The sequence below is a fragment of the Pelecanus crispus genome, chromosome 5 (assembly GCF_030463565.1).
Source record: "Pelecanus crispus isolate bPelCri1 chromosome 5, bPelCri1.pri, whole genome shotgun sequence".
Lineage (NCBI taxonomy): Eukaryota > Metazoa > Chordata > Aves > Pelecaniformes > Pelecanidae > Pelecanus > Pelecanus crispus.
Window position 1 is genome coordinate 14,127,280 of NC_134647.1, and position 24,174 is coordinate 14,151,453.

The window sequence follows — 24,174 nt, forward strand, 5'->3', positions numbered from 1 at the left end:
TTATTTTTTAAAAAAGTGTTTATTACTGCTTTTCTTATCTATAAGCTTATGAGCTAGAAAGTATTTTTAATAAGTATCACTCATTTTTTAGGAATAGATTTTTGAGAGAATTCTTGGTGAAGGGAATTAATCTTTCTGCCAACAGCCGAGTAGAGCAGAGATTGAAGAACACGGGTTCAGTGCTGTAGGTTCTTATCAAGCTCACACCCTCCGCAAGGCCAAGAGTAGGAGAGGTGATGTTCCCAGTCTTTCCCACCATGCTCTCAGAAGCTGAGAGAGCAGAGAGGTCTCTGCTCTTTTAAATTGGAAAAAAATATCTCTTTCACTTCTAGGCACCATTCTTCTTGCTGTATCCATTTTAAAATATGGTAAACATCATCCATGCAGGAAATAATAAAATTGACTTATTTGAAAATTCTGAAGTTATATTTTGGATTATTCAGAAATGTGATGTGATACTCACTTGTATGTTTGGGAATGATGACCTAGTGCAGGTTCCTCTGTGATGGAATGGGTTTAAGTCATGCTTTTGCATAATGTGGGAAAATATTGGCTGTGTAGGTAGATGAGGCTTACAGTGGCAAAAAAGTGCAGTTGAGAAAGAAATGTACTTTTTTAAAAGGGGGGGAGTAAACATCTTAAGGCTTACAACCTCCAGCTGTTTGTTCTGAAATCCTAACTCAAACAAGCTTACTGCTGATCCAACTTCTCTGCTTTCCACTTGGCTAGGCTAAGGTAGAACTTTTGTTTTGATAGTAGTGGAATAGAATGGGCTTTCAAAAAAGAAAAAGTTAATCTGATGTATCATTGTACTATGTAGATTGCTGTTGTCTGGAGTTTGAGGAGGCACACCTGTGCTCTGTGGTGAGATGTATTGCTACATGGTCTTTTTTTATTTTTATTTATTATTATTTATATTAAACAAATGCTGTGGTGGAATGATGACTGTGGGTGGGATTTCTGTTGGGTTTATTCTCTTGGGGGAGGGGTAAAGATTTTGGAGCTTAATGTGCTCCTAGCCAAATGTAAGCTAAGTTCACAGAGGGTTTTTCTACTCCAAATGAAGGTGCTCTTAGTAGAAAATCAGGTATGTCACAACTGATTAGACGAGTATTTAGTATGAAATGGGTGAGATACATGTAAGAATAAACTTCAATGAAGAGCAAGAAACTAGAGGTAATTTATTTGCAATGCAAGTTTTAGCTGTGCAATCATTTAGCATCTACATATCTCAGAACAGTACCACAGACATCACTTGCTAATCCTTGGCTTTTGAGAGGTGGTTCTGGTCTCTAGACTGAATGTCCTAGCACATGGTGTGATGTGATTCAAGGCTGCTGGCACCATGGAAAATGTCAAAAGAAGTAAGATGGGACAATGGGGATGACCTTTCCTGGGCAGACAATTCTTAGTGCCATCTCTTTGCAAGGAAGCAAACCATCTGTTTTAAAATTGCCAAGGAAGGACTCCATAGGAATGCTTCCCCCCGCTCCCCCTGCAAGAGCAAGTAAAGCATCTATGTGTATTAGATCTGCTAGTTTTAGGCTTCATTGAGAATTGTTTTTTCTTTTAACACCTCTTCCTCTGTCACTGTTTTGATAAATTTGAAGATTTAACTTTCTTGCATATAGAATGCTTGTGACCTTACACACCCTATCTCATGTCCTTGACTCCATCAACAGGCTTTTTGTGCTTCCAGACACAAATACTCCTGTCTTCCTCACTCTGCTTAACCTGATCTGCTGATGTTTCGCTGTCCTTGCTTGTGCTGTGGCTGGATGCAATCCCTAGAATGTGTGTGTTAGCATTTCTCCTCCATTGAATCTCATGTGTGGGCACTGAGACCAAAACTAGCTTGGGGGAAAGGGAGTTGGGGAGAGTGGAGGAGTGTTAAGCGGTCAGAGAGCAAGGTGTGGAAAGGATAGGATCTCCCATTGCTCTGCCAGAACCTTTTCATCTTCCCTAACAATAAAAAAAAGTCTGTAGTTGCATGAGTTAATTTTAAAGTAGTTCTCATTTATGAAGCTAATAATGAGAACATGAGTCATTAATATCTTTTTCTGTGTGTTTGAGGGGAGGGTTCAGTTTCCCATAGTGCTGTCAGCTGGTTTATTGCTTCTTCCTTGCCCTCCAAGCACAGCACAAATACAGCGTACATGCTCACCATATCTAATGTGTCAACAGCTCTGTGCAACTTTCAGTTTATCTTTTTGAGGTTGCGCAAGCCAGTGGGGGGAGGCTTATCTTCACCCATGGTTACAAGTTTATTATGGCCTAAAGACAAGCTAAGTTTGTCAGGTTTCTTGTGTCCCTGACGCCTCCTGCAGCTTTTGAACAAAGGTGACACTTCCAGTGGTTGTCAGAGTCACCAGGGAAGATGATAAATACTGCACATCCAAAAGATACGCCTTTCTCAGGAAATAGCTGTCTCAGTCTTGTAAATGCTTTGAGTCTGGCAGAGTACGGTATTGATCGTGAGGGTGTCTATCTGTTATCATTAATACCACTCCTTTTAGACTAACTCCAGCAGGCGAACACACCACTAATGCTTTAACCTTCATGCTATATGGCCTGGATCAGATGACTTCAGGCAATATGGTGCAGTGGTACCTTGTCTTAAAAGCTCATGTTAGTCCCTCTCTGTAGCTAGCATGTACTATTTCTAGCTCTGCGCAAGCTGCGTGAGTGTCCCAGAGATTTTGGGAGGCAGATTGTCAAATGCTCGTGCAAACTGCAGTCTGTAAGCCCTTGTCAATGTAAAATGGCACTGCAGAAGGAGCAGCGTCAGCTCCCTCGCACTGGGTTTTCTGCTCTGAGCTGCTCCCCATGTTGCATGCGTACCAGCTGCAGAACAGACCCGTCTGAAAAGTAGCATGCTTTGCCCCATGGGGAAGGGCTTTCTGTTGTTTAGGGTTAACACACGCCTCCGAAATGGAAAGGTTAACTGAAGCTATATCACGACTTCCCAGCTCACTAGCAAAGATCAAGTCTAACTTTTTTTTAATGTGGTCTTATGGGTCAATATGGTGAATCTATACTTTTCTGGTGGGTAGCTCAGGTAGGTAACCAAAAGCAAGGTGTTGGCTAAAGTGTCGCTCATAATTGAGCCCTGGCCCAGGAGCACTGGAGTTGTGCTAATTACAACAAGACTTGAAATTGGTTGTCAAACCTGATTTATTGCAGAACATAGTGGTACTGGGCAGGTGGGAAAGCAACTGCTGCTTCTGAAATGGTGAAATATGGCAAAAGAACTGGTCAAAGCAGAACGAGGACTAAAACTCGTCTCTTGGGCTCTGAGACTACTGTTTGAGATAATTTTCCTCTAGCAGGTCACTGAAGATGCAAATAAAAGAAAGCAACTGCAGCAGCATTTTTTTGTATATCGGGAGTAATCTGGAGATTAGCAAGTATTCCGTAAACTGTTGAAGGTTCTTTAACTAATGTTTCCCAAGACACAAATGAAGAGAAAACTCTTCAGTCTGCTAGAAAAGGTGGTTAAAATATAATAGGGCTTTTTCTGATCCCATATATAAATCTAATGAATCAGCTCTAATCAGAATGTGAATTTTAAGTTTATGAAAACGATTCATGTGTTCTATATTTACTTACCTTTCTATACCATGGTCCATTAGTGCTTCTTCGAGTTATCTTGAATTGCTTGATTATTTTTTTTTGTCTAGGCTTTGTTTTTATTGTTTAGTAGTACAACAATCAAATGCATAGTGGGGTGGGGGAGGTTTGCATAGTAATCTGAGGTGTTTCATTAAGTCAGAGGGAGGTTTTGGCATGCTGAAGTATGCTGCTTGTTGCTAGGCTACCAGCAGCCCTTATAGCTAGAATATGAAGTTAAAATCCACGTTGGATTTCTCGATGATTCTCAGCACATCTCTGTTTTGTTATTTGGCATATAATTAGTCAGCCTCTTGAAGCAAAAATTACAGTTTTTCCCCCTTTGGGCTTTCAGCAAGCTAATTTTTTTTGTGTAACTGCTTTTGCTAATTATGCAGATGCCTTATTCCTCTGGGACAAATACATTTTCAGCATGAAAGAGCCAATAATTGCCAGCTAGTCAGCTGCTGTCTTCGTGTGGCATTGTGTGATGATCTTCAGTTGGTTGTGATACAGAGAGAGGCTATTGGACATTAACGGAGACACCAATAAATTCATGCTGCTTGGGTTTCCTTGGTCTAGAAGGACCTGAACATACAGTGTACAGATTTTGTATGGATTTGAAGTGACTTTGTATCAGACGTGACTGCATAAGGCTTTATAATCAAGTTTCAGGACAGATTAAGAATTAAGTGATCTGCTGAGAGGTACAGGCTGATAGGAAACAATGACCCAAACCAAAGTAACCAAAACGTTTTGGTATGGGTTTTATGCTCTTGATCATTGCGATACCACAATATGACCTTCTTTGATGTAAACCCTCTTTTTTTTTTTAACACAAATCACACAGTTTTTGGGAGATGCTTCTACATTGGCGCACACAGCGATGCTGTGATGGTGTGCCAGTATGGTACCTGTGGGTAGGGAGGGGATTGGACCTTCTTGTCTACGCTGAGTTTTGATTTTGCTTGGGAGAGCAAGGTTTAGGGATAGTGGAGGCGGCAGTGGTCTTGGGCTGCAAGGAAATCAAAGCAGGAGATCTTAAAGCCAGAAGTCTGGAGCTGAGATCTCTTCCCTCACAGAGTAAGGTGAGGGGAGGATGAAGTTTCAGTAGTTGCCTGTGTGAGTTGGTGTTCTAAGAGTAAGCAGGTTAATTAAAACAATGCTAAAATAGCAGATGTGATAATTCCAGTTACTGAAAGCCTATGAAGAAGGAGCAATGTTACTCTTGAGTAGAACTACTTCTGTATTTGAGATATTGCTTAAAGTAAATACGCTGTTTGTTGAATGAATTCTGTTTATGGTGAAGTTGACAACTTGGAGGCAATTAGATGGAAACTAAACTATTCTAGATTCCTGTGTTTTGATGCTAATAAAGAAGAGTCACTGAAATGCTATTTTGATATTTATTATAAGGAGGAAAAAACACCCGCGTTTGCCAAGCATTGCCATGTGTCTGTGGGTGCGATATTGTTTGTTTGTCAACACACATCCAAGCACCAGAATTACAGACTGGAAGGAGGGGTGACTGTGATAACACAGAGAGGTTTTGAACCAACACGCACCGCGCTGTGCTTTTCTGCATTCATACCCCCTTGTGCGATTTAATTGCCTTTATGGCTTGTTCTCTATGAATACTGTTTTCAAGTTGAAATAGAAAATTCATTTCATTGACTCAGCATTCCTGTGGCATAAAAAAAGCAAGGACCTGCATGGGGGCTGAGAGAGCAGTAATGTCTGAGTGGTATTTGAATGAGTACTATTAGCTGATAGTACATCCTTGTGGAGGGGGTAAATGGACAAGACAAGCTCTGCTCCCTTTCTGTTACACAACTTTGTAAACAAGCACACTGCTACCTCCTGGATTTTAAGCTCTCCAATTTAGAAGGGAGGGATGTGAGCAAGCAGGCATAGGAGGACACATGGTGCTCAGCTGAATGCCGAGCAGGCTTTTATTTTGGAGGAGCGGTGGCAATCGTCTGCTGGGTCACACAGAGGAGTCATTTCGGAGGGTGGAGAGTTTGCTGGTGGTTAAGTTGCTGAGAGACATGTACTGTAGGGCTGCTCTTCCACAGCATCTCAGGAGCACTGCAGATAATGACTACCGGGAGAGGTAGGTGCTAATTAATGTGCCACAGGGATGGATGGGCTTATTTGTTAGTGTCTGAATATTTGCCTGCTAAATTTCTTTTTAACGGTGTGAAGAGACTGAAGCCATCTTGCAGTAAAAGTGGAACTTTAAAAAAAAAAAAAAATAGCCTGTAAACATCTGTAGCCTGGTGGCATCAAGCTCAGTTTAAGCTTCTATAAAATATGATAAATGGGATGGGGTGAAGGCAGAGGATGTGTATATATAAGGGAACAGAACAGGCTGCGAGAGGTGAAGGACAGGTATTTTCAGATACTCTTCCCGGTCTGTGATGTTTCTGAGTAATCACTGAGGCTTTCACTTCCTAACTGTTCCCTTTTGCAGCATCAGTTAGGAAGATTATTTAAATTGGTTATAAGTACTTTTGAATTAACGTTGAATTATAGTTCGAAGAATGTGCCACATGGAGCCATCGCTGGCTTTTCTGCATTTTTGTGGTTTAACTGCCTTTTTGTAACAGAAGGGATATCTGTGGAAGTCAGAGAGGCTGGAGGGGACTAGGTGAAATGGAAAGGCAGAGGAGCTCTGTATCTATTCACCTGTGAAGAATTAATTTACAGGATGGAAGCATGTATTGCATTTATTTTTGGTACATCAGAAGCCTGTGCCTTTTGTCTTAGCTTTCAGAGGAAATTATTTCTGTTAGCCATCTTTGCAAAAGCTGGATCTTTTTTCTTTTTTCTTCCCCTTCTTTTCTCCATTCAGTGTACCTTTTGTCCTGTTGAAATCCTTATTACACTGTGGATGTAAACTGTTGACTAAATCTAGGAAGTCTGATGGTGTCAGAATCTGAGTTGTATAGACCTTGGTTTTGTATTGGTATTTACTGTCTCAAGGTGTGAGCAAATTGGCAGCTCTTGCTGTAATGGATTAGAAGGTGGAAATCACCTGGGCAAATTGAATGCTGTGGAATTGATACTACATGCGACAGTACATACCATTTTTATGGGTATTCATTTTAGGAGCTTGGATGCTTTGGGAATATTATGGTTTCACAATGCTCTTCCAAGGCAATTGTTATATGTATTTTCAGAGGAGGCAGGGGATGCATGAGTGTGGTGTTACTTGTGAACAGTCAGTAAATGCCTCCCAGCTCCAGGAGCAAAACACCAAAACCTGTCCAGGCTGGTTCTCCTACTCATCGTGAACTAAATCACCTGTCACTGGACAGTGTCACCATCTACAGCTGAGACACCTTTTCACTCTGGCTCCTCCTGTCCAGGTCAAAAGAGGAGTTGAGAATAATGTATTTTTCCAAAGTTGGAATTGTGTTAGATAATTAATGGACTTAACTGCTTATTAAAGAAAACAAGCACGTATTTGTTGTTAATGAAGCATGATTATTTCATCGTGCTGGGAACTTCTCAGCTTGGAAAGATCAGCTAGTGGAATGAAGAGCCTGGGGCCATAGTCCAGCTGGTCTTATCTCTTGGGAAATGTCTGACCTCCAGGTCACCACTGGTTGTCTGAACTGTGGTAGCAGCAAATGTCAGAAGGACAATAACTGTGTAAGTTGTTAGTGCTGTTGTGTCTTCTGGATTGAATCCAAAGTACCTTGACCCTAGGATTCCCTTGCAAAGAAACAGTAGACCAGAGTTACTTTGGTTGTGTGTATCATCACTTTCCTAACCCATGACGGTTTTATATGAACACAGAAACGGTCTTTTGGCAAAGCTTTGGCGTAACCAAGCAGAACCCCTCTACCACTGCATTACGTGGTATTTCCAAGAGATGTGCATAAAATGTACGCTAAAGGAGTGGGCAGCCAAATAATGAATGATGCTGTTTAGTGTGGACCTCATGAGCAAAAGATTAACATGCACAATTCCATTAACACTGATGGAGGTTAGATGCATGAATATCCTGCACATCTGGAGATGAGCTGCTTTATGCAGGGCCTCTTCTCTTCTTCCCCTTTGGTAAGAGTGCCATGTGGATCTGAGGGATCTCAACAGTTGTCCTAGAAAACACATGCAACTTGGAACACGTTGCAAGGATGACTCTATAGTCCAGTGTCCATAAGAGGAATTAGAATGAATTAGAAAAGATCCTACACCCTTCCCATGGAAACTGCAGTAACAACTAGTAAAGCTGCGGGAGGCGATCACATTTCAGCAATGCTTAGTACTGTTGCTGTTTTCTCTGCTGTGGTCTTTTCCTCCAATTTATTTCAGGTCTTTCGGTGTCAGGTTGGTTTCATCTGTAAAAGAAAGGCCTCAAATCTGCAGTGGTCATTGTCTTTACAATCTCTGGACCAATTTCCTGGTATCTTCTGTGCTGCTTTGCTCAGCTGGCTCTCCTTTGTAGATCTTTTGTCAGAAAGAGTTTAGGGGTCAAGGCTAGAGCAATACTAACTCCAGTGACATTTTCACATGAAAGGACTAACTCTAAATCTCATGTTTTTGATCTATTAGCTTTGTCATTTATACAGCATCTTCCAGGGGCAAATTTATCAATAGGATGGTTCATACACATGTGTGTGCACACACATATTAATCATTGTGAATGCAGCAGTGATTAAGTCAGTCTTTTAATTCCTAACAATTCTGAGAGATGGGAGTACAAACTACTCATATCCTAAAGGAAGGCTGGCATGCTAAGGGCAACCTGGTGTGAGTAAACAGTATCCCATAGTTGTATATTCTGCAGATTCATGATGCTTATTTGGGTTGTGTTTGTTTATGTATTTCACACACTCTGGCTTCAACACTTGTTAGGGAAGCACAGTAAGGTACTTCAGTGAGCACAAGCGAAGGTATCACATGCTTTCTGCTGCTGTGGAAAGAATTATAAAAGTGTTCTTGACATAGGAAACTTTGAGGCTCACAAGTAGTTCAGTCTCCACAAAAAGCAGTGGAGAGGTTGGAGTCTTCCTTCCCCCTTTTTGTATGTTGGCTGGGTGCTGGCTTCTTGAGAGTAGTCTCCTGATACTACTTATAAACGAATACTCTGGGCTGTTTTTATATAGAATCACTGTCCCAGTTAGAATTAAATTGCTGTTCTTAATCAGCAGCCTCAGCAATGGCCAAGGGCTGCTTGGGGGAGAGATGAAATTTCTGGCACCTCTTGTGGAGCACTTTGATGAATTCCTATGCTGCTGCTCTCATTTACTTGATGAGATGTGTTTTCAGGTTGAGCATGTAACAAGTGAACTGAGTTTAACTGCTGTAATTAGCAGCCTCTGAGCACAGCAGTCACCCGAAGGTAATGAGTGAACTAGAGGATAGGCTTTTAGGGGCAATAAGAGTACATGAGACATAGGTGTTTTTCCTGCTGGTGACAAAGAGCATCCTTGCCCTTGCAGAACAGTGTATGCATAGTGTAACCGCAGTACCTGCAGCTTCCATAACCATGGGATTTTATTCAAGTGTCTAGACTGAAGAGCATCTGGTTGATTTCTAAAGAACCTAAAAGCAAATGCTTGCAGGAGTGAAGGTCTTCTCATATCTAGTGACTTTTCATATTCAAATCATTGACCTTAGGCTGGATGAGATTAGACTACCAAGTCCATTTCTGAGAAAGACATACTAATATAGATGGTGTATCTAGTTTTAAGATACAGTGGTAGAACAATAACTGCAGTTACAGCCATGTGAGTCAGGGGCATGAAGAGGACTTTTCTTCTAAATGCAGGAGTAGACAAGTGCTGATTTGTTGCTCCAGTGGGAAGTACAGTTAATGCATTGTCCATACTTGGCCCTGGTCTGGCATTATGTTGCTGCCCTCCTTCGTTATATTTGGCTGAAGTATTTTGTTTGTAGCCTATGTATAGTGATGTGAAATAGAACAAAACTAAGCTATAATAAGTAAAAGTGTCCTATTTTTGTAGTATGAAGACAGCAAATACTGTATAATGACTGGGTTTCTTCTGCCTGCTGAAGGAGTTAGTTCTGCCCTGCTGCTCTGTCAAAGGAATCCTTTTGTTGCATTGTGCAAAGCAGTTTGAGTCTCTTTCTTGTTTATTCTCCTGAAGCCCAAAACTGCAGACAGCCCTGAATAATCCTGGCTTGGTTTACACCCTACAAGTAGTCTGCAGGGAGCTCACTGCAGCCAAGTCTTCATGAGGAAAACTGCTAATGGCTGCTTCTTTGCAGTTGGTCTTCAGAGTCAAGCCAGGTGAATTTTAGCACAAACAATGTGCTATGGAGGAAGAGATAAATACCTTCATTCACTGTACTGTGTCACCTGAACTGCTTTTCTCAAGAATGGCAAAACCTATAGCAACTACCTTTCCAGACCTGTTCCTTTTCCTGTGGCAGACCTGGCTTGCCTCTCTTCAGAGCTTGTCAGGGCACCACAAAAGTCCTTTAGATGCTTGACATGGAAGTTTCTGGTATTAGATGCAGATTGCAATGTCCAATGAATCTGAAACATATCTGGACTTTGTTGGACACCAGGATGGATAGTGGTTTGATAGAGAGTTTTGGATGCTTATATGCAGAGGTAGGAAAGATAAACTTACGCTAAGTTTTTTAGTCCAAATCTGCTCCCTTTGTTAATGGACTCTTTCAAATTATTTCACTGGGAAATGAACAGGGCCCTTTGTAAACTGCTGGATGAATATGTTGTAATAGCCTTGTATGGGTGTTGTAGGCATGATTGCCCCTAGTCTTTCAGAGGGAAGGGGGATATAGAAGTTTTATGTATGAAACAGCATCGGCACTACTTCTCCCATTGTTTTCCTTATGCAATTGGCATTGGCTTTTATAGCATTGGTGCTGCCTCCACCCCCATGTAATGAGACTGTTCCCTTTGGGTGTGGTGTGGGTAGAGGAAAGATGCGTACATCTTTAAGAAATGATGCATGTCTTCCACATGTATCTCTCCTGAGTAATGGGACTCATATCTAGTGGAGCTGTGGCTCGTAATGAGACCTGACATTTCTAATTAGGTCTGCTTTATGAAGAATGGGTCTAACTTTGTTCTCGATCATTTGTATTTCTCCCCCTGACACCCCCCCGCCCCCGCCAGCTCTTGCTTGTGAGCAGGAGGGAGCAGGGGCAGTCCTGGAGCCAGCCCTGGAGAGCCAGGGCTGGGCACGCTTCTCTCCTGCTGCAGCTCTGCCAGTGCACTTCAACTCCGATTTACACTCCTGCTGTTTGACCTCTCTGCTGGGCAGGAGCTGAATCTGCAGAGACTTCTAATCACACGGAGCTTCTGTGATGTGGAGAGACAATCACGCTCCTTTTCACTGGAGACTTAAATAAGATCTGATCCCAAGCTTCCACAGGCAAAATGTTTACGCACCAGCTCACTGAAATTTATTCTGTGTCCCCTCCTCCTTAAGAAGCTTCGTACTTGTCTCTAGTGATTTCTTCACATGTCTGGGGTTTTTTGTGTTGGTGGGTTTTTTTTTTTTGTGATGTGCTGGATCTTGGCTCACTCTAGTGGGCTTTCTCCAAGGATCAGAGTCTGGGCCGGGTCTTGCATATGCACATCGTGCTTCTTGCTCGTTGCTCCCTGAAGCCTATTTATTATCATGGGCTCTAAAGCAGTCTTGTCCCTATTTTTATCCAAACTTTCTTGTTTGTAGCAGTGTAGCGTAAGCAGCTCTGTTGGCTGAGAGTGTGGGAGATGCGTTAGGATGCTGGGGCACTGGAGAGTTTTGTGACAGAGGTGACTGAGTTTTGTGACTGTGTAAGGTCCTGTGGAGTACTTTAAGATAAACACGAAGCTTCTGTTTTATCTAGCTAGTCAGCATTAAAAATAGGATTAAAAACTTAGTATTTTGTTTGAAACTCTTGGTGGGGAAAGGTCATTGCTTGACAACCATGGGGAACAATGTCTCTTGTATAAACCAGGCAGGGCGCTGCATCAGCTACAGAGGGACGTTCCCTTCCGGACCTCCGGTGTGCCCACAAGGAAATGGTTTGGCCCCTTCGACCAGCTTCCTCATGGGAAGGCTGGATCACAGAGCTGTCTAAACGAGCACATTTTATATGCCCTAGGAAACGCTGTATGCTACCAGTTTGAGCTGAGAATATACACGAGCAGTGTTTGATAGCGCTCTTCACCCTTGGCCAGTAAATGACCCTACCAGCCATTTTTGAAAGCAGGTGGTCTCTGCTCCCTTACGGCATGGAAGTGGTTTCTGTAAAACAACACACAGTACAAACGCCAATAAAAGACTGTGATAAGTGGCTCATCTTTTAATTTTTGAGCTAGAATCTTGACTTTTCTGTACTTATAATGCATATACCACTAATTCCAGAAAACCTCTGAATTGGAAATAAGACTTTTTCCAGCAAGAGATTTTCAATTGGTTTTATGTAAGTTCCAGTAGTTCATGTACTACAGGGATGGAGGGGACAGCCCTATGCTCATTTTTTCCATGAACTGGTAGTTTTTTCACTTTGAGGATGGTGAGTGAAACAGTGAACAGGTTGCCCAGAGGATCCCCATCCATGGAAACTTTTAAAGCTTGGCTGGATGAGGCTCTGAGCAACCTGATACAACTTTCTCAGCCCTGCTTTAGAAAGGAGTTTGTATCACTTGACCTCCAGAGGTCCCTTTCAACCTAAATTACTCTATGATTCTATTTCTCCTTCAATAAGAGGCAGTAGTTATCTAAGATCTCCAGATTCATCAATTTTTTTTTTTTATTCAGTACTTTTATAGCTGAGTGTGTTAGTAAGCTAAAGACAAAGATTGTCAGTGTCATTTGGGATGGTGTGTTTGCCTGTTACTGAACACTTCAATTTATCACGAGTGGTAACAGTGCTAAAGGCAGAAGTAAATGTGACCTCAGCTAACAACACAACCTAATGTCAGCATGAAATGCCTGCAAGCCACAACAGAGGCACCTCTATAAATGGCAGCGTGTATCATTTAATGTACATCCTCTGCTGATGTGGTGTTATACTAGAGTTGATGAGAATGCTTTATTCTAGTTTTATTGGTCTGTCACCGGTGTGACTGTCAAGTTGCACATGGGCACATTCAGTGAAGAATTAAGATGCAGATTAAGCTTTAATTTTAATATTAAGAGCCTAGAGCTTGATATTCAAATGTGGATATTCTAATTGTTTATCTGAGGAGCAGCTTGCTACAAATTAGTAGGTGAAGACTATATTTTGTTCCATTTAATCTTCATGCTGTTCTTCAAAATACTCTTTTTGGAGGTATTCTGAACCCTTACTTGTAATGGTAAGCTTTATTTTGCTGGCTGAGTTCTGTGTTCCAGTTCCCCATGTAGAAAAACTAAATGCTTATTTTAACTCATCTTTGCCTCTTTTTTCATCTCTGTGACAAAGTTTTTGACCCTCTTCCCTCATAATGTCTGCAAAAGGAAGCTAAGTAAGCCTGGTTTGAATGTAAACTAGGTGACTAAGAACCACTGCCACCACCCTGTCCCCAACAAACTCAACCCTGTTCCAGGCAGTAATTATCAGTGGTTCTTTGTGTGGGATGGGGGTTTCCAGATGCTAGCAGGAATTAGTAGGATCCTGGTTCTAATGTTTAAAAACTAAACACAAAACTACTAGAAAACAAAGAGGGAATGGAAGTTCTCTAGCCTATCTCCTCTGTTCTGCTTTTCAGTGAAGCCTTCATCAATTCAGTCTCCAGGTTGTAAAGTGGAGAGAGTGCAACAGTAGGGACCCACGAAGCTTTGCATGGGAAAGAAGGCAAGGCAAACAGTTCAAAATGAGACTAATTGGAGCATTGACTTCTTATGAATGCCAGTATTTAGACGGCATTGAAATTCATGTTTCCTAGTTAAAACACACGATCTTACTTGCCTTCAATCTCTGGAGCGAAGCTGAAAGTGAATCTAAATATAGATGCATGCTGTGCTTCACCTGTGCCAATTCCTCTGTTTGCTAATACTTCTTTAAGTGAAGGCAAGCACAGATGGTTGCTAAAGAGAACCAGATGATTTGCTAGTATGGTGGTGTGCTTGCAGGAGTGAGACTTGGACAGGCTTGAGGCTGCTTTGTTGTCATTGCTTTTAGTTCAAAATTTTCATTTAGAAAGCTGAAATTCTTCAGTTTTGTCCCCTTTTTTAGTTTGTGGTGGGATTCATTTATGGGTTTCTCCATACTAGCAAGGTGCTCATTGACCTTTCAGTCATTTATTGTTAAAGAGCCATTCTTAGGTGTGGAGCCTAAATGAGAATGGGACATGCATGGAGAAGTTCAAACGTAGGACATGCCTTACTTCCATAAGAGACTTAAGGATTCCTCTCTCCATAGTGCCAGGAAGCAAAGGTCTTCTCACCCCTTCACAGACCCTTTCCTTCAAACTAAATAATGCCAAGAAGGGACCCTCACCAGAGGGTGAGTTTGGTTTCATCTTTTTAGCTCCATTGAGTTAGCTTAGCTGGACCAAAGTCCGCTGGGTGCTGGTTAATATGCAGGCTAATGGTTCAAAACTTGCTTCCCTGGCTGGCTTGTGGCTCCTAAACATGGATTCAGTATTTGGCAACATCTAGGGAACTGGTGGGCTGTGCACAATATCCAGTGAACAGGATGCTGCTGGTCATTGATCGCTTCAGACTGCCACAGCAGTACAAATAGTAAATAGCCATTGTATAACTGAGCCATTCAGTTCCAGTCTGAATAAAATAATAATTATTGCTACTTGGAAATAACATAAGTGCTCTGTAATGGAGCTGAGTGATTCAGGTGGCTCAAGTGACCTAAGTGGTTGACTTGTGAGCCTCAGATGAGCCAGGCTGATCATGCTCTCATGTTCTGGGAGCCCCCAAAACCTTTTCTGTCTGAATAGACTGATAGCTGGTAAAGCAGTTGGCCACATATGAAGAATAATTTATCCTTAGACAGAAATCTTTTACTTCTGGGGTACCTGCAAGTATACAGGACTTCAGTGCTCATGCTTCTGAAAGGAACAAAGTGGTCCAGCAGACCCCTTAAGCTGTGACTGGTACTTGTGTTCTCCAGAAGTGCTGAAGGTTTTATCTATGCATTGAGCATAGAATTTGGGTTTAGGGATTTGATAAGACATTCTTTTCCCACAAATTTTATTCCTATTTCTTCTGAGTTTCGGCTGCTTCTGGAAACAGCGTGCTCCTAACTGCTAGCTTGCCCGCTGTGTTCAGTTGTCAGTAACAGCTGTTGACAGACGGCAGTGCCCTATGAGTGCTCCCTGTTGTTTGTGGTAAAACAGCAAGGTACCAGCAACCTGTATTGCATGCTAAAAATTACTAAATTGGGTGGAGAAAGATTTGCATGGCTTTTTCTTCAGCAACCCAGCCTGCTGACGTTTTCTGATATGCTACTACTGATACGCTTTTCTGTTTTCCTTCAGTTCACATCTTTATAGACTATAGTCAGTTGTTCATGCTAATTTTTTTAATGTTAGTTTTTCATACTGATTCTTCAGATAGTCTAAGCAATGCCTGGAAACAGCTGCTCATAATAAAAACTTGCTAATTTGGTACTCATCTCCGCCTCTGCTTTCACACCCTCTCTGTGCTATTTCCAGTTCCAATTCCATACCTGACAGTGTTTGAGTCGTGGATTTTGTGAGCATTTTTTAATGTGCCAACAGATTGTAATCCTGCCTGTCAAAGTGAGTATTAACACATAGTTACATGTAGCATAACACTGACATGGTCACTCCTGCTTCTGATTTGTGAAAATATAAAGCAAATGCATGACAGTCTGGAATCTGACTGTTGCTCCTAAACAGTATTATAATTTAAAAATAAATTACTTGCTTGTCAAGCTCCTTTTATTTGGTGAATGAGTAAATGGAAACAGTGAGTCTCTGCTCTCAAACAGTTTTTACAACTGGTTGAAGTTGAGTGTGCTTTGGGACAGATGTACTTGTAGGGCTGTGGGTCGTTGTGAAAACCCAGATGAATAAGCCCAGAAGTTCTAAAATCTAAAAATACAGACTCAGTAAAAATGGGGCTATAGGCAACGATGCAAACCTGAGGAAGTAGCAGCCTCCTGTCTTTGATTTCAAAGATGCTTGAAAGAGGTTTCCTTCCCTCAGCTCTTGCCTGTCCCCTCTGTGGCCTGATGACTGCAGATACTTACCTTGCGGGGATTATCTTCATAGCGAACTTGAAAAACAAATCTCTTCTTCCCAGTCATCACTGATGGTAAACCTGGGTTCTGGGAAGGATTTCATCAGTGCTACTGCACTGAAAAAGGACCTGTAAGTAGTTGAAGACCATTATCTCAACCTGGGAACCTTTTATGGAGTTTGCAAGATAGAAGTGTGTCAGACTTCAGCCTTATTTATTTTAATTTGCTGAATAACTTTGAAAGAAGCCTGTTTTGGATTAAAGCAATCTATTAGTTTGTATTGTCAGTCCTAATTACAACTTATGCTCAAATGTTGTACTACTTGGTTTTGCAGTTGGTTACTCATGTGCTCTCTTCTATTCCTAACTGGTAGGATATTGCAATATTATGAATCCACTTTATCTTGATTTCTCTACCTGTTCTCCCATGCCCCCTGAATACAAAGGTGTCTCAGTCTTGTAAGTCCCAGAGGGCAGGTGGGCCTTAAGTTTTCAAGGCTTGTCCAGAAAGTCTTCATGCATTAAAGTACATACCATACTATGTCTGAACAGGAGGAAGGTATAAATTGGTCATCCTTGATTCATCCTAGATAGTTATCCTAGGAGTTGAACCTGTCTAGCAACTTCCAAAATATCAACCAAGAAGGCATTCTGAGAGGGATTATTAGACACTTGAATTCTCTTGTGTATGATTGTTTTAGTCATTTTTTACTTTTAACATCAAACTGTATGAAGTGACTTTATAACAATAGAGGATAAGGAATCATGACTTCAGTCGCTGGGAAGTATTTAATTGAATTGCTGAACTGAAGGGGATGCCTGTCTCTTCCTTTTTGAGCATGATATGCCTTGATCTGACAAATGAGATGCATATGCGCCAGTTCCCAGCATGGCTCACAAAGCGCACAGCTCATGAAGTCCGCTATATATCTTTTGCAATGATTTCTGTCTTCCCTTCTCTACTCTCTGTCCCAGCTTCCCTGTGTGTTGTAGAAGCTTAATCTCTTTGCCCCTCCTTGGTAATTTCCAGACCCTATTTCCATCTCCCCAAACTTTAACTCAGGCAATGTACATCAAGTACCATATTAAGCTCTGTGCTGGTTACCTAGTCACGTGCATTGCCCAACCACAGCAAGACCAAAAATAACTGCTGTGCTCTCAGTAAAAAGCACTCAACTGAGTGTCCTGCCTGTATACAATCACTCTTTTCCCCCTTTCTCAAAAAAATATCCCACCCCACTCCAAATTAGTCAGCAAATTCAGAATGTGGATGGATGGTGCCTGGTAGCAGCCAAATGGAGAGAATAACCTCATAGGCTTAATTTTCTGGTAGACTCCTCTCAGTTGGCAGGAGAAGTTGCCAGGGTGTGGGGTCTGCATAGGTGATGCTGGAGCAAGTTGGCATTTGAAAAGAAAGATTTCATTGCGTTGGGTAACCTTTGTGTTTCAGGTTAAGTGATAAAAATCCATGTAAGTTTTAAGGTTTATGAGTTTAAGCTTTAGGATGCATTGTACATCCTAGAACTGAAATAAAAGTAGGAGCCATTAATCTTAATATGTATATTTATGATTTTCTTTACTATTTGACACAGTATTAAAGCAGAAACACAGTGGTATAATGGAGTCTGTGGTTCTCCTGGTGACTTCTTGCAGCATGAGCAGCCTGCTGAAAAGGGGACAGCTTGTTTCTGGGAGCTGAGTCTTTATATGGACTACACTTACAGCTTGCAATTTAGCAATAAAGTGTAAATGTCATGTTTGAAGGGAAGTAGCTGTCTATAGGGTAGACAAGTCAGTGCAAGGGGGAAGAAGCTGCTATCTAATTTGTCCATTTGAATTATCAATGCAGTGATCTTTCAGGGTCACAGATGTACAAAATGGCTGTGCCAGCCAGGCTTGCCTTAGGGAGAGGAAATATCTCAAGCTGTTTAGAAAATGGTTCCTTACATTAATGAAGTGTTGTTTTCTTTTTGACTTGTTGAGTCCTTTCAAGTCTTACATGGAGGCAAGTGCGCCTGTGTGAAACAAGGAATCTAAGTAGATGGAAATCAGTTGTTTAGTTAACCTCCATCCCAGTCTCAGAGGTTTTCTTTGCATCTGCATGGATTTGGGATTCCTTATGGCTGTTCAGAGCTGGGGTGTTTAGTTTCATAAATGCCAATACGTGCTGTTGATGTTGCCTCTCGGCGATTTCAGTGTCTTTTCTGAATGAGGAAGGATGGTAGGACTTAAACCAGCAGTGCTGACCACCTTGTCTGAATCTTGTTCTACATCAGCTACTCTTAAGTTGGCAGAATCACCTGTGAAAAGGTGTCACTGCTAAGGAAGGAGGAGTGATATTCCCCCCCTCCCCCAGCAGTGGTGAAAATGGCTAAGGCGGGTTGCTCTGCAGTTGGTGTTCCCAGGTTTTTCATGGGAACCTATTTGTATTGTAATGTCTTCAATTCCATTTAGGCCAGTATTTGTTTTGTGAAGTCTGTAATGGCTATATCCAGAGCAAGATGTTTAACTGGGTAGTGATGAATGTTTGTATTCTTTGTGTAAACATGAGTGATTCTGCTTGGCTTAACTTACTCTCTTTAGGGCTAAGTTAAATTATATTACCTTGCATTTGCTGTAGCTTAAGAGCAGCACAAGGGCTGTTACTGTGGCTCAGCTGGTGTCTTATAACTTGTTAAGCAGCAATAATTTGATTGTGAGTCTGAGTCCTGAGGCAAATTCATCCTTCGTTTTTACTTGACAGACTTGGTCCTTGAACCAGAGGAGATCTTTTGCCTGCTTGTAAATATGTTTATTCATAGCTTCCATGACTTCTTACCAAGTTCTGAACTTTGATTTAAACCAAATGACTAAAGTCAAAATTAGCCTGCCCTTAGTCCCTTTGTTCAGCTCTTCTTGTGGGTAAAGTGGTCTCGGGGTTAGAGTCAAGTTGTATAGGAGATATGGTAGAGGAACTGGTAAAATTCAGGTCAGCTGAACTGAGATTTTACTGGTCTGTTGTACCACATTTTTCCAATTTTGATTTCCTAATTAACCTTGACTAATGCTTTTATTTGATGCAGTAAGTAGCTTTATGTGGGAAAACTGATTTCTTTCCTCATTCTTTCATGGATGTAACAGCTGTGGAAAAGTCTTCCACTGTGCACACAATATATGGGAGGGAAACAGGATGGTTACTAAAGAACTCAAATGACCATCTGTGGCATCAAAGTCAATAATTGAGTTCCCATTTGGGACCAACTTTTAGTCATGGCAGAAAACTTTGGATGACTGGGCAACAGGCTTAAGAGGTGCAGAGACCTGAGGATGGTTGAAAAAAGGGTGCTGAGCCATGAAAGAAAGTGAATAGCACCATTGACAGAGGCCAAATAAGAATGGGTTAGGCAAGACTATGTTAAACAGACTAGGACACAAGTACTTGCATTTCTTTAACTGCCCTTTTTCTTTTAAAAGAAAGGGAGGAGGATCTTTGTGCTTATTTTTCCTATACATAGACTCTGAATAACAGTAATTCTTTTTAACTATACTTTGACTGCATTATTCATACTGTCAGCACTTTGGGAAAGATATTTTTTCTTTGTAGCACATTAGAGTCCCCCTGCTTGCTCAGGGTTTCACATTGCCTCTGAAGCATGACTATCATATTTAGTAGTCTAAAGTCATTAATGACAAAAGGAACGAAAACTTCTGCAGTGTCTTGACTCCACCTTTGTATTTCCTTTATTCCCCCGAATATGACTGCTGTATTTGCTGTACGTAATGATGATGTTTGTTTATGGGGGAGGAATGTGGAGGGAAGGAGCTTAGATCTATCTTTTGTTTTAAAGGAATTGGGGGGTGGGAAACAAGCTTCGAGAAAACAGAAGCCATGCTGACTGTTAATATTTTATAAGCTATGACACATTTTTGGCTTTGGAGCCTTTTTCCCATTACTTTTTTCCTTGAGGCAATGGTTTGCTTAAAATGCAGCTTTGAAGGGTGGGTAAAGAAGGCCCGAAAAACTGATGTGTCTCAGGAATTGGAGCTTTCCACTTGTAGATCAGGCATTTAGATTGTGCTTATATTTGAAGCCATATTAAATATGAATTTGACTCTTTTAGGTTCTGTTCTTGAACCACATGGAAACAATATACTGTACTGAAGTGTCTGTTGAATAGGCCACTACTTAGTTTACTAAAACCTCTCCATGCTTATTTGAAATATGCATAGAAGGAAATCTGAGAGTTGAGCATCTATCTAAAAAATAATCAGGTCAAGTTCTGCATGCTTCTTGCTTTCACCTCCATCCCCAATGTATAGAGCTGGAAGCAGAATTTAGCCTAGTGGGATGGTGTTTAAATAAAGGAAGGCCTATAGTCTGATGCATCTTCTGGCATTTGCTCTGATTCTGACTTTTCTGCATGACCTGGAGTCCGCCTCTTCATGTGTTTTTGCCTCTGTTTCCACTGTGTTTAAAAAAAAAAACAAAAAACAAACAAACCAGTCCTATCTAGGTCATACACAAAGAAATCCGTGCAATGTATTATTAGAAGTAACCATTATTGAAAATCCATTCTACAAGTTACTGAACTGGCATTTTTTCACTAAAAGTAAAACATGGCTTACTGTTCTGAGGTTGGGTGCTTTTTTCAAACCAGTCAGAGTCCAAAACACTTTCATAATCTGTTATCTACTGGTTTCTGCTTTTGCTTCTAAAAAAAGAATGTTTTCAAAGTTACCATCGAAGTCACTGATCTTCTTCAGTGTGGTTTCACTGCTTTTTCTTTTTTTACAATGAAATGTAAAATACTAATTATTCAGGTATTGGGTTTTTATCCCCGGTGTCTCAAAAGAGGATAAACAAAGGTGGTTTGATTGATGGCAAACCATTGCTGCTTCTCTGCCAGTATCTACCAAAATGAGCGTGATGTGGGTAGGGAATAGATATTGCTCACCAACTCTAATGGGATACTGATCTAAGCTCTGGTTGTAGTTGAATATGCTTACATAGACATTGCAAAAGCTGGTGCAGGCTGCAAACTTTGGTACTGGCATAATGGTGCTGAAGTATGGTTTGTAAGACCCTGTGTGCATGCAGCTTATCAAACCTAGGGTCTGCTTGTGTGCATAGAGGTGAATTGAGGTGGTGGTGGGGCAAGAATCCTCCTTCTCTGAGTGCTGGTTTTATTTAGTTACGAATAGGCAGAAACTTTTGCTTTTTAGTGCATCAGGGGAGTGCTGATGCAGCCAGTCACCACTACCAAATATTCCAGAGTAAGGGTCAATATCGAGGCAGGTTCCCCATCCTTTTCCCTTGCTAACAGCTGCAGTGAATGCTCTGGAGCACATACAGCCAACTCTTTAACCTAGTAGCAATTGTCCCAGGAGCTCCTGAAGCCATTGCCAGACATGTTTTCTGTCAGCAGAAGTGTCTCAGACCACTGTTTGGTAACCATTTGTAGATACAGAGCATAGCCTTGGTCATAAAATACAACTTTGAATTAGTTTTAAATAAACAAAACTTGTCTGTACACTTTGGTGTTTGCATATGTGCCTTCACAGGCTATAGTAACATGCATCTTTTTATAAAGATGAAGCATTTATTTATGGTAGAAAATCCTGGTCATCATGCTGGGCATACCTGTTGTAGTAGTTGATGATCTTTCTCAAGATGCATGTGGGCTGTGGAGTTGCTGCCTGTTGCTCCCTGGTTTTCCTTTCATGGCTGTTCTTTTGTCTCAACCACATGCAGTTTTAGACATTCTTATCTCCTGGCCATTGCCCCGCTGAGCATTTTACAGTATTTTAAATGGTTGTCTAATTTAAGTACATTAATTATGCATCAGGCCAGGCATTCTGGGTGGAAGTCATTCATGTGTAATGTGCATAAACCCATACCATTTTTGCAGCTGTAGTACCTATGTTCTTGCATTAGCCTTTAACCAGGCAGATGAATGCCTCCAGGACAGAAGCCCTGGCTCCTGCCTTCTGTGGCTGTATAGGAGACGTGGGCTGACAGCCTTGTTTTTTACCTTCTCTGTTCAGGAATAACTGCACACATTGTGTTTCTTGGCTCAGAGGGGGCTTCTTGGAAAGTCTGGGATGCCCCACCATCTCATAAAGGGTCATCTCCTGGCAAATGTGAAGTGCCAGGCAGCATGTTGCCCCCGTTACTAATTGTAAATACACCTAAATGAAGGTCTCGGACAGGGGTGGTGCTCCAGCTACCCCAGGTCCCTCCAACACATCTTACTGGCTTACCTTAAGTGACCCAGCTATCCTCTGAGAGCTATCCTGAAAGGAAACAAGGCTGCAGTTTGGCATTTTTCATCTCCTTGTAGGTTTTTTCTAGAAAGCTTTCTGCTGCAGAACTTGCATGCAGTAGCAGGCTTGGCACCGGGGAGGATGTTCTGTGGTGGCTGGAAGTGGGATCTCCTGCAGCACTTCTGCCCTCCCAAGTGTGCTCTGGGAAACTTGAGGCAGTAAGATGCTTTTGGGCTTTTTGTAACAGCGCTTTGTCCTAAAAAATGTCAGGATGCTCTTTCCTTTGTAATACAGCTCTGCCTGCTAGTTGTTAACGCTTTACAGCCTTGGTGTACTGCATGGATAGAAAACGAGCAGCCCTTCAGGAAGCAATAGGTGATAGCAATATAAAATGCAATTTCCTTTTGTTGACAATGACGTGTGTTAGAGCAGTCAGCATCTAGGTGAGCTACACTCGTGATAATTACTGGAGTCGGCAGAGGGATTTGTGCAGGGAATGCCAGCTGAGGAGCGCAGGCTGGCAAAGATGCCTTTTCCTATGATGCCATGGCAACAGATGGTGCGAATAGCTGGAAACCTGAACCGGGGCCGTGGGGCTGGAGGCACCTGATCGCTCTGCACGCGGCGCTGCTGTCCTTTGCAGGTGAAAAGCATCTGTCCGTTTAAAGGCTTCACATTCCTGGTGTACCTCTTAATTCACTTTATCTGTATAGAGTATAGGCAGTCTCCAGGTAAGGCAAAACTTGACCTGTTGATTCCCAGGTAATCTGCTTTTTCATACGGGCTTTGGCAAATAACACCCAAGCCGTTGCCAGCAGATGTCCCCCCAGGAGCTCGGTTTAGCACAGCCTTTGGTAGCTGTTTTCCTGTAGCATTGCTGGGCAGCATCCCTGTGAAATAGAGAACTTGATTTCAAGTGTGGCCTAGCTCCAAGTAACCTGTCAAGAAGAACTAAATTAAAACTTTTTTTCCCTAATACCTTGTGATGCAATTTCTTGTTTCTCCGAGCCACTTGCAAATGTCCTTTTTAAATATGAATAAAACAGTTTTGAAGATAATATTGGGAAAATCAGAAAATATTTGGGACATTACTTTTGCCTTTAGTAGGAGGTAGAAAAAGTGATTTAGAAGAAAACGTACATTTAGGAATGGAGCTTAATCCAGATTCTGGCAATGCCCTGAAGTTTTCACGCCCTTGGGAATGTCCGTCAGCAATTCTGTTTCAGTTTGCTTGCATGTTATAATAACAACAAATATTTATCACTGCTATGGAATGGCTGTGCTTTTTAATCGCATTCATCTTGTTTTAGAACAGTTACTGTGCAAGGTCGACCACAGACCCTGGCAAAGCAGGCTGTTGCCTGGGGTAGTGGGTATAGTATGGATGACCAGTAGCTGCCCATTTTGCCTGCTGCCTGCATTTCTGACAGAGCAGAGGCTCACTGCAAGCCCAGGGAGTCCAGGCTCTTGCTGTAAGTTTTCTGGCAAGTGCAGAGCGCTGGCTAAAACCTGGAGGTGAGGGTGAGGAGGGGAAAGGTTCATTGCTTGCTCTTCACCCTGATGCATCCTGCCACGTGTGTGAATGAAGATGGTGCCTGGGGAGCTCCTGTGCTTCTGCGGAATTCAATTTTGCTGTCTTGTGAACGAAGGCAGAATAATTCACTTTCTTTCATGTAATTATTTGCCTAAATAATTAAAGTTTACTAAGGCTGAGGGGAAACAGTAACATTGGCACTGTGCAGCACACAGGAGTAATATTAAAATGGAAAACCACGTGCTTTATCTGCTGTTAGGAATCAAGGAATGCTTTCCTGCAGCTGTACCAGTCTGCGATAGGCCATTAATTCCTGTAGTTCTGGAAAAAGATATTTCCTGACTCTAAAAGATCCCCCTGGTCCATCCTGTATAAATAGCCTCTCTCATTGATTGGTATCTCTAGGGCTCAGGGTATATGACCCACTTCGTGTTTTCATCTGTGAGGATTATGCTAACGAGAGCGCTGTGAGGAGGGAGTAATGTCTGTGCTTGGGGCTGCTGCTGGCGTGTTTCCACCCGGTGCAACGTAAAGGTGTTTCCAAGGGTCCAGAACAAAAAAGGGACAGCACCCCCAAGTGCAGTCAGCAGGGAAAGCTACTGCAGCAAAACAGAAATAACACCCTGCTGTGAAGCATTTAATAGA

The 24,174-nt window shown here is 41.8% G+C and overlaps 1 protein-coding gene across 9 annotated transcripts in view; it reads left to right on the plus strand.

The window, feature by feature from the left end:
* Positions 1-24,174, plus strand: part of CLASP1 (cytoplasmic linker associated protein 1) — a 167,608-nt gene that overhangs the window by 43,227 nt on the left and 100,207 nt on the right. The window lies entirely within an intron of this gene.